The sequence below is a fragment of the Pongo pygmaeus genome, chromosome 5 (assembly GCF_028885625.2).
Source record: "Pongo pygmaeus isolate AG05252 chromosome 5, NHGRI_mPonPyg2-v2.0_pri, whole genome shotgun sequence".
NCBI classification, from domain to species: domain Eukaryota; kingdom Metazoa; phylum Chordata; class Mammalia; order Primates; family Hominidae; genus Pongo; species Pongo pygmaeus.
In genome coordinates, this window is record NC_072378.2 from 76,182,555 (window position 1) to 76,193,194 (window position 10,640).

The window sequence follows — 10,640 nt, forward strand, 5'->3', positions numbered from 1 at the left end:
CAAAAGTTTTACTGCAAATGTAAGTAAAGTTGCTATTTATTGAACTATTCTGCTGCTATTTTAAACATAGTATCTTATTTAATCATTATTAGTTTATTTTACCTGTGACTCAAAGAAATTATATAGTTAGTAAATAGTATACTTAGAATCCAAAGATGGAGCTATTTAATTCCAGGGTAAGAGATTTCATCATTTCGTCATGCTGCCTTCCAAACAGAATAATCTATGGCACTCTTCCCAGTATCCAAAACCAACCTTAATTTTTTATCTTAAACTTTGAACGTAAAGTATCAAGACTATTTTGTAAATAAAGGGTTGAAATAATTTTTCTGATCCAGAATTTTATGAGATATGCTTTGTGATAGTAAAGCTAGAACTTTGGCTAGGAAGAAAACTTCCCAATTCTTTTTAAGGCAATTTCTCAGGCAGATACAATTCTTGCACCAAATCTGTAGAAGGGAGCTTATAAAATATAACTGTAAACTAAACATATTTACAAATAAATATTCAAAATTTCAAAATTTAAAGATAACAACTAGGAATCAAATTATTTTTATTTTATTATTATTTTTTAAAACACAAAACTTTTTATTATGGAAATTTGCAAACATGTAAAAGTAGAGGGAATAGAATAATGAACCCTAAGTTACACATGACCCAGCTTCAACAATTGTCAAAATATGGCCAATTTTGTTCCTTCTGTACTCCCTCATTTCCTCTGGATCTCCACCTATTATTTTAAAGCAAATTCCAATTATCATATAATTTCCATCTCTAAATATTTCCAAATAGAGACAATAACTGTATTTTTAAAACAGAACCATAATACCATTATCATATCTTTAAAAATTAACAGTAATTTATCAATTTCTTCTAGATTTTCTAGTTTATTTGCGTAGAGGTGTTTATAGTATTCTCTGATCGTAGTTTGTATTTCTGTGGGATCGGTGGTGATATCCCCTTTATCATTTTTCATTGCGTCTATTTGATTCTTCTGTCTTTTCTTCCTTATTAGTCTTGCTAGCGGTCTATCAATTTTGTTGATCTTTTCAAAAAACCAGCTCCTGGATTCATTGATTTTTTGAAGGGCTTTTTGTGTCTCCATCTCCTTCAGTTCTGCTCGGATCTTAGTTATTTCTTGCCTTGTGCTAGCTTTTGAATGTGTTTGCTCTTGCTTCTCTAGTTCTTTTAATTGTGGTGTTAGGGTGTCAATTTTAGATCTTTCCTGCTTTCTCTTGTGGGCATTTAGTGCTATAAATTTCCCTTTAAACACTGCTTTAAATATGTCCCAGAGATTCTGGTATGTTTTGTCTTTGTTTTCATTGGTTTCAAAGGACATCTTTATTTCTGCCTTCATTTCATTATGTACCCAGTAGTCCACATACACCCTCCCAAGACTAAACCAGTAAGAAGTTGAATCCATGAATAGACCAATAACAGGCTCTGAAATTGAGGCAATAATTAATAGCCTACCAACCAAAAAAAGTCCAGGACCAGACGGATTCACAGCCAAATTCTACCAGAGGTACAAGGAGGAGCTGGTACCATTCCTTCTGAAACTATTCCAATCAATAGAAAAAGAGGAAATCCTCCCTAACTCATTTTATGAGGCCAGCATCATCCTGATACCAAAGCCTGGCAGAGACACAACAAAAAAAGAGAATTTTAGACCAATATCCCTGATGAACAGAGATGCAAAAATCCTCAATAAAATACTGGCAAACTGAATCCAGCAGCACATCAAAAAGCTTATCCACCATGATCAAGTGGGCTTCATCCCTGGGATACAAGGCTGGTTCAACATATGCAAATCAATAAACATAATCCATCATATAAACAGAACCGAAGACAAAAACCACGTGATTATCTCAATAGATGCAGAAAAGGCCTTTGACAAAATTCAACAACTTTCATGCTAAAAACTCTCAATAAATTAGGTATTGATGGGATGTATCTCAAAATAATAACAGCTATTTATGACAGACCCACAGACTATATCATACTGAATGGGCAAAAACTGGAAGCCTTCCCTTTGAAACCTGGCACAAGACAGAGATGCCCTCTCTCACCACTCCTATTCAACATAGTGTTGGAAGTTCTGGCAAGGGCAATCAGGAAGGAGAAAGAAATAAAGGGTATTCAATTAGGAAAAGAGGAAGCCAAATTGTCCCTGTTTGCAGATGACATGATTGTATATTTACAAAACCCCATCGTCTCAGCCCAAAATCCCCTTAAGCTGATAAGCAACTTCAGTAAAGTCTCAGGATACAAAATCAACGTGCAAAAATCACAAGCATTCTTATACATCAATAACAGACAGAGAGCCAAATCATGAGTGAACTCCCATTCACAATTGCTTCAAAGAGAAGAAAATACCTAGGAAGCCAACTTACAAGGGATGTGAAGGACCTCTTCAAGGAGAGCTACAAACCACTGCTCAACAAAATAAGAGAGGACACAAACAAATGGAAGAACATTCCATGCTCACGGATAGGAAGAATCAATATTGTGAAAATGGCCATGGCGTCCAGGGTAATTTATAGATTCAATGCCATCCCCATCAAACTACCAATGACTTTCTTCACAGAATTGGAAAAACTACTTTAAAGTTCATACGGAACCAAAAAAGAGCCCGCATTGCCAAGACAATCCTAAGCCAAAAGAACAAAGCTGGAGGCATCACACTACCTGACTTCAAACTATGCTACAAGGCTACAGTAACCAAAACAGCATGGTACTGGTACCAAAGCAGAAATATAGACCAATGGAACAGAACAGAGCCCTCAGAAATAATACCACACATCTACAACCATCTGATCTTTGACAAACCTGAGAAAAACAAGCAATGGGGAAAGGATTCCCTATTTAATAAATGGTGCTGGGAAAACTGGCTAGTCACATGTAAAAAGCTGAAACTGGATCCCTTCCTTACACCTTATACAAAAATTAATTCAAGATGGATTAAAAGACTTAAATATTAGACCTAAAACCATAAAAACCCTAGAAGAAAACCTAGGCAATACCATTCAGGACATAGGCAAGGGCAAGGACTTCATATCTAAAACACCAAAAGCAATGACAACAAAAGCTAAAATTGACAAATGGGATCTAATTAAACTCAAGAGCTTCTGCACAGCAAAAGAAACTACCATCAGAGTGAACAGGCAACCTACAGAATGGGAGAAAATTTTTGCAATCTACTCATCTGACAAAAGGCTAACATCAGAATCTACAAAGAACTGAAACAAACTTACAAGAAAAATACAAACAACCCCATCAAAATGTGGGCAAAGGATATGAGCAGACATTTCTCAAAAGAAGACATTTATGCAGCCAAAAGACACATGAAAAAATGCTCATCATTACTGGCCATCAGAGAAATGCAAATCAAAACCACAATGTGATACCATCTCACACCAGTTAGAATGGCGATCATTAAAAAGTCAGGAAACAACTGGTGCTGGAGAGGATGTGGAGAAATAGGAATGATTTTACACTGTTGGTGGGACTGTAAACTAGTTCAACCATTGTGGAAGACAGTGTGGCGATTCCTCAAGAATCTGGAACTAGAAATACCATTTGACCCAACCATCCCATTACTGGGTATATACTCAAAGGATTATAAATCATGCTGGTATAAAGACACATGCACACATATGTTTATTGCGGCACTATTCACAATAGCAAAGGCTTGGAACCAACCCAAATGTCCATCAATGATAGACTGGATTAAGAAAATGTGGCACATATACACCATGGAATTCTATGCAGCCATAAAAAATGATGAGTTCATGTCCTTTGTAGGGACATGGATGAAGCTGGCAACCATCATTCTCAGCAAACTATTGCAAGGACAAAAAACCAAACACCGCATGTTCTCACTCATAGTTGGGAATTGAACAATGAGAACACCTGGACACAGGAAGGGGAACACCACACACCGGGGCCTGTCGTGGGGTCGGGGGATGGGGGAGGGATAGCATTAGGAGATGTACCTAATGTAAATGATGAGTTAATGGGTGCAGCACACCAACATGGCACATGTATACATATGTAACAAACCTGCACGTTGTGCAAATGTACCGTAGAACTTAAAGTATAATTAAAAGAAATTAACAGTAATTTATTACTGTCATCTAATATCCAGCCAATATTCAATTTTCCCTATTGTCTATACGTAGCCATTTTTTCCCCCAGTTGATATGTTTGAATCAAGATCAAAACCAAATCTGTATACCTTAATTTGTTGGTAGGGCTTTTAAGTCTCTTCTAATTTCTGAATTTCTGCTCCCCCCAGTCTTCTTGCAACTTCATTGTTGTAGAAAATAAGTCCTTTATTTTGTAGAATTTCCCAGATTCTGGCTTTGGCTGATTGCATTCCTGTGGCATCATTTAACATGTTCTTTTCTATACTTCTTTTAAACTGATAGTTGGGTCTACAGGCTCGATTAGATTAAGTTGATTATTTGACAAAATCACTTCAAAGGCAACACTGTGAGCTTCCTATTATTAACATATCATATCATAATGAATATACAGTCTGGTTGTCTGGTTTTTTTGTGTGTTGTAAGATTGATCTGTGAGTTCAAGTGATATTATCTTCACCCATTTGTTATAAAGTTGTAAGATTCTGGAGAATATGTTTCTGCAGTTAGGGCTTTCGGAATAAATTTTACAAAAATGTGTTTCCTGGCCTGAGAGCAAGCTTAGAAGGCAATTTATGACTGATCAGATAATGAAAACATTCCAAAGAGATTGACCTAACTCTTGCAGTAAGAGGCTCGGGGCCCTGTAGACATCTCTGAGTTGTCAAACTGGAGACACTAGGCCCATCTTTTTCCTCAGAGGTTTACTTTCATACCAAAGGGTTAGGGTAAGGATCTTTCCATCTGATCTCCAAGGGTACTCAGAAGGCGAGGAGGGAGAGTGATGTCATTGCTTTTTATAAACAAAAGAAATCCACATTTTGTTGTATGTCACTTATAGAGTGACCCACAACTTGTATAGGGCATTTATTCCATCTGGCACTCACATGGTACTCTGAAGGCATGCTGGGTGTAGGGAACAATGCTGCAGTGTTACTTCACTTGTTGATCTTTTTGTGAGTGTAAAAAGAAATCTGCCTCTGATCTTAAAACCTTGTGTGTATTCAGAAAACATTAATAGAGATGAATATTAAAAGCCTAACAATAACAAAGGAAACAATCAACAGATTGAAAAGGCAATCTATAGAATGGGAGAAAATATTTGCAGATGATGTATCTGATAAGAGGTTAACATCTAAAATATATAAAACTGCAGATAACTCATTAGCAAAGAAAAAAATCCAAAAATGGGCTAAAGACCTAAACATATATTTCTTATAAGAAGACATGCAAATGGTCAATGGTTATGTAGAAAAGGTGTTCAATATCACTAATAATCAGGGAAATGCAAATCAAAACCATTCAGATATCACCTCACACCTATCAGAATGCCTACTATCAAAAAGATAAAAGATAAAGTATTGGTAAACTTTTAGAGGAAAGGGAACACTTGTAAGCTGTTGGTGGGAATGTAAACTGGCGAAGTCACCATGAAAAACACTATGGAAGTTCCTCAAAAGATCAGAAATACCATACTACCATGTGGATCCAACAATCCCACTTCTAGGTATATGTCCAAAGGAAAGTATTATTATTATTTATTTTTTATTTCCATAGATTTTTTGGGAAACAGGTGGCATTTAGTTACATGAATAACTTCTTTAGTGATGATTTGTGAGATTTTGGTGCACCCGTCACCCGAGCAGTATAAACTGAATCCAATTTGTAGTCTTTTAACCTTCATCCTCTTCCCACACTTTCCCCTTGAGTCCCCAAAGTCCATTATGTTGCTTTATGACTTTGCATCCTCATAGCTTAGCTCCCACTTATGAGTGAGAACATACAACGTTTGGTTTTCAATTCCTGAGTTACTTCACTTAGAATAAGTCTCCAATCCCATCCAGGTTGCTGCGAATGCCTTTAATTCATTCTTGTTATGGCTGAGTAGTATTCCATCATATCTATCTATCTATCTATCTATCTATCTATCTATCTATCTATCTATATATCTCACAGTTTCTTTAACCACTCGTTGATTGATGGGCATTTGGGTTGGTTCCACATTTTTGCAATTGTGAATTGTGCTGCTATAAACATACATGTGTAAGTGTCTTTTTTATATAATGACTTCTTTTCCTCTGGGTGGATACCCAGCAGTGGGATTGCTGGATCAAATGGTAATTCTACTTTTAGTCCCTTAAGGATCCTCCACACCGTTTTCTATAGTGGCTGCACCAGTTTACATTCCCACCAGCAGTGTAGAAGTGTTCCCCTTTCATCACATCCATGCCAGCATCTATTATTTTTTAATTTTTTTTTATTCTGGCTATTTTTGCGGGAGTAAGGTGGTATTGCGTTTTGGTTTTGATTTGCACTTTCCTGATCATCATTGATGCTGAGCACCTTTCATATGTTTGTTGGCCATTTGTATATCCTCTTTCGAGAATCGTCTATTCATGTCCCTAGCCCACCCTTTAATGTGATTTTTTTCTTGCTGATTTGTGTGAGTTCATTGTAGATTCTGAATATTAATCCTTTGTCAGATGTATACATTTTGAAGATTTTCTTTCACTCTGTTGGTTTACTGTTTACTCTGCTTACTGTTCCTTTTGCCATGCAAAAGCTCTTTAGTTTAATTAAGTCCCACCTATTTATCTTTGTTTTTATTGTATTTGCTTTTGGGTTCTTGGTCATAAAATCCTTGCCTAAGCCCAATGTCTAGAAGGGTTTTTCTGATGTTATCTTCTAGAATTTTTGATAGTTTCAGTTGTTAGATTTAAGTCACTGATCCATCCTGAGTTTTGTATACAGTGAGAGATGAGGATGTAGTTTCATTCTCCCACATGTGGCTTGCCAATTATACCAGCACCATTTGTTGAATAGGGTGTCCTTTCCCCACTTTGTTCTTGTTTGCTTTGTCAAAGACCAGTTGGCTGTAAATATTTAGGTTTATTTCTGGGATCTCTATTTTGTTCCACTGGTCTGTGTGCCTGTTTTTATACCAGTACCATGCTGTTTTGGTGACTATAGCCTTATGGTATAGTTTGAAATCAGATAATGTGATGCCTCCCAATTTGTTCTTTTCACTTAATCTTGCTTTGGCTCTGTGGGCTCTTTTTTTGTTCTATATGAATTTTAGGATTTTTTTTCTAGTTCTGTGAAGAATGATAGTGGTATTTTTATGAGAATTGCATTGAATTTGTAGATTGCTTTTGGCAGTATGGTCATTTTCACAATATTGATTCTACCCATCCATGAGCATGGGATGTGTTTCCATTTGTTTGTGTCATTTATGATTTTTTTCAGCAGTGTTTTGTAGTTTTCCTTGTAGAGGTCTTTCACCTCCTTGGTTAGATATATTCCTAAGTATTTTATTTTATTTTTTTTGCAGGTATTGTAAAGGGAGTTGAGTTCTTGATTTGATTCTCAGCTTGGTCATTGTGGGTGTATAGGAGAGTTACTGATTTGTGTATATTCATTTTGTATTCTGAAACACTGCTGAATTCATTTATCAATTCAAAGAGCTTTTTGGAGGAGTCTTTAGGGTTTTCCAGGTATACGATCACATCATCAGTAAACAGTGACAATCTGACTTCCTCTTTACCAATTTGGATGCTCTTTATTTCTTTCTCTTGTCTGCTCTGGCTAGGACTTCCAGTACTATGTTGAATAGAAGTAGTAAGAGTGGGCATTCTTGTCTCAGAGTAAATGCTTTCAACTTTTCCCCATCCAATATTATATTGGCTGTAGGTTTGTCATAGATGGCTTTTATTACATTGAGGTATGTCCCTTGTATGCTGATTTTGCGGAGGGTTTTAATTACAAAGGGAGGCTGGATTTTGTCAAATGCTTTTTCTGCATTTATTGAAATGATCATGTAATTTTTGTTTTTAATTCTGTTTATATGGTGTATCACATTTATTGACTTGAGTATGTTAAATTATCCCTGCATCTGTGGTATAAAACTCACTTTATCATGGTGGATTATCTTTTTGATATGTTGTTGGATTTGGTTAGCTAATTTTTTTTAAGGATTTTTTTCATTTATGTATATCAGGGATATTGATCTGTAGTTAAATTCTTTTTTTGTTAGGTTTTTTCCTGGTTTGGGTATTAGGGGATACTGGCTTCATAGGATAATTTAGGGAGGATTCCCTCTTTGCCTATCTTGTGGAATAGTGTCAATAGAATTGATACCAATTCTTGGAATGTCTGGTAGAATTCAGCTCTAAATCTGTCTGGTCCTGGACTTTTTTTTGTTGGTGACTTTTTTGTTACCATTTCAATCTCACTGCTTATTATTGGTCTGTTCAGGGTATCTAATTCTTTATTTAAGCTAAGAGGGTTGTATCTTTCCAGGAATTTATCCATCTCCTCTAGGTTTTCTAGTTTATGCATGTACAGGTATTCATAGTAGCTTTGAATAATCTTTTGTATTTCTTGGAATAAAGTTATTTTAAATAACTAATATGCCATAATCAAGTGAGAATTCAAAAGTTTGACACAAATCTTTTTAACAATCAATCTTATTAATAGTAAAAAGAAAATATAACATATGTTCTAAATATAGAATGGGGATGAGTGTTTCATAGAACTGAATCTGCCTTTGCAAAAATAATGACAGTGAAAGAAATCTAGCATTGATGGCTCCATCTTGTGTCTAACCTCACATGCTAACTGCCTTTGTTAACTAGAAAACAAAGATGTAAACAGTCCCTTTCTGAAAATCACCTTCTTTTATTTCAGGGACTGAAACTGTCTTTGTGAGACTAATGAAACACCAGAAGACTAGGATTATGGGAAAGGCCTAAATTCTAGGATGTAGTTAAACAGTAACCAGCCATTGTTCTCTAGCTTGACTCTCATAATTCCGTAATGCTTAAGAGTCATGCAGCCAGAAATCACAGGATTTATAACTTCCATAATTCCTCCTATAGATAACAATACATTGTCAAAACCCAAGCTTGGTCTTTGAGACATTTTGCAGACTTTTTAGTTATGACTGACTCCACCAGGACTAATGACTCATATCAAGGAACTGACTCAACTGGTGACCCCAACCCGGGAACTGACAGCATGCTCAGACAGTATGGACACTCCTGTGATTTCATGGCTAACCAATCAGCAGCACCCATTCCCAATTCATGTCTGTCAAATTATCCTTAAAAATCCTGATTTTCAAGCTCTCAAAGAAGTGGATTTCAGAAATGTCTCTTGTTCTTCCTCTTGGCCAGCCCTGTGATAATTAGTTTCTTTGCTGCAAACCTGCTGTCCTCAGTGCATTAGCTTTTTCTGGATAGCAGGCAAGAAGAATCCATTGAGCTCTTACAAAATTCAACATTTATTCACAGTTTAAAGAAATCTGTAGAAGAATAATTGCAAAGGAAATACAAATTATGTCAATAACCAACTCCATGCTTAATCATAATCAATAAAAACTTTCTCACAAATGAACTGTATGTATATATGTTAACATTTCAACAATGCATACAGCCCAACTCAACAATTCTACTATGAGATTTCTTCTTAGAAAATTATTATATAAGGATGCATGTATAACATATTATTTATAATTGTTGATATAAAGTAATAAACTAAAGTTTCTAAAGGTGAAATTAGTATGGTCAATTACTATTTATTACCACAGGCAAGTGCTATATAACCATTAAAATTATGGTCGAGGGATCTAGTTAGAGTTGCTAAATTGAGCACACCCATATTCTTTCAATTTTATGAAATGCTATTGAATGATAGTACAGAAATAAAACAAAGTTTGCAAACACAAGTACAAAGAGAAAGAGAGATGATACATATGTGGGAAAGAGATTCCAATGTTTTTGAGGGAAAGAAAGCAGATGGAAGAGTGATAACTGACTAAATATAATGGATTGGGATATAATTTATTGTACCCAGAGAGGGTCTTTGGTTTAGTAGTGAGCATAAAGGGGTTCACCTTGTAGAACCCCTAGGGAGTGACAGAAATTAGGTGAACAGTTGGAATTTAAAAGTTTGCATGCAGAGTGATTGGAACCCACTTCCCCTCCTTTACTCTATTTGTCCAAGCAGCTGCCTCTGCCTCACTTTTATCTACCTAACCTACTTTCAGGTTATAGGTTTAGCAAAATGTAATTCTAGATATATATATATATATATGTATTTTTTTTTTACCAGAGAAACTCTGAACTCATTGATGGCAGAAAATCAATGGGTTGGAACTAAACAAAGGGCACAGAACTAAACATAGAGGGATTACATGAAAGTTTACCTAAGTTTGTGCAGCTCATTCAAATGTAAATATTCAGACACATGACCATCACGTTGAAGACTGGGTAATTTTGCTCTGACCAATTCTAGGGAATAAACTTATAGTTACAAACATTCGTGAGTCATAAATGCAAACATGGCCATCACTCACTCTCCTTTGATACCTTTAAATTAACAAGTCCTGCAGAGGCACAAAGACCATCCATTTCTATAGATATTTCACTCTTAAAGGTATAGAGATTTCTAAGGATTAAGAAACATTTTAGGAAGGCTCTCCAACATGAAAAAAGA

The 10,640-nt window shown here is 35.7% G+C and overlaps 1 long non-coding RNA gene across 1 annotated transcript in view; it reads left to right on the forward strand.

Moving 5' to 3' along the window:
• The window catches only part of LOC129039377 (uncharacterized), a 30,783-nt gene extending 21,246 nt beyond the window's left edge, over positions 1-9,537 (forward strand). The window contains exon 3 of the long non-coding RNA XR_008503316.2: positions 8,832-9,537. This is a non-coding gene — a long non-coding RNA (uncharacterized LOC129039377). The remainder of the gene's footprint in view (positions 1-8,831) is intronic.
• The last annotated feature ends 1,103 nt before the right edge of the window (positions 9,538-10,640 follow it).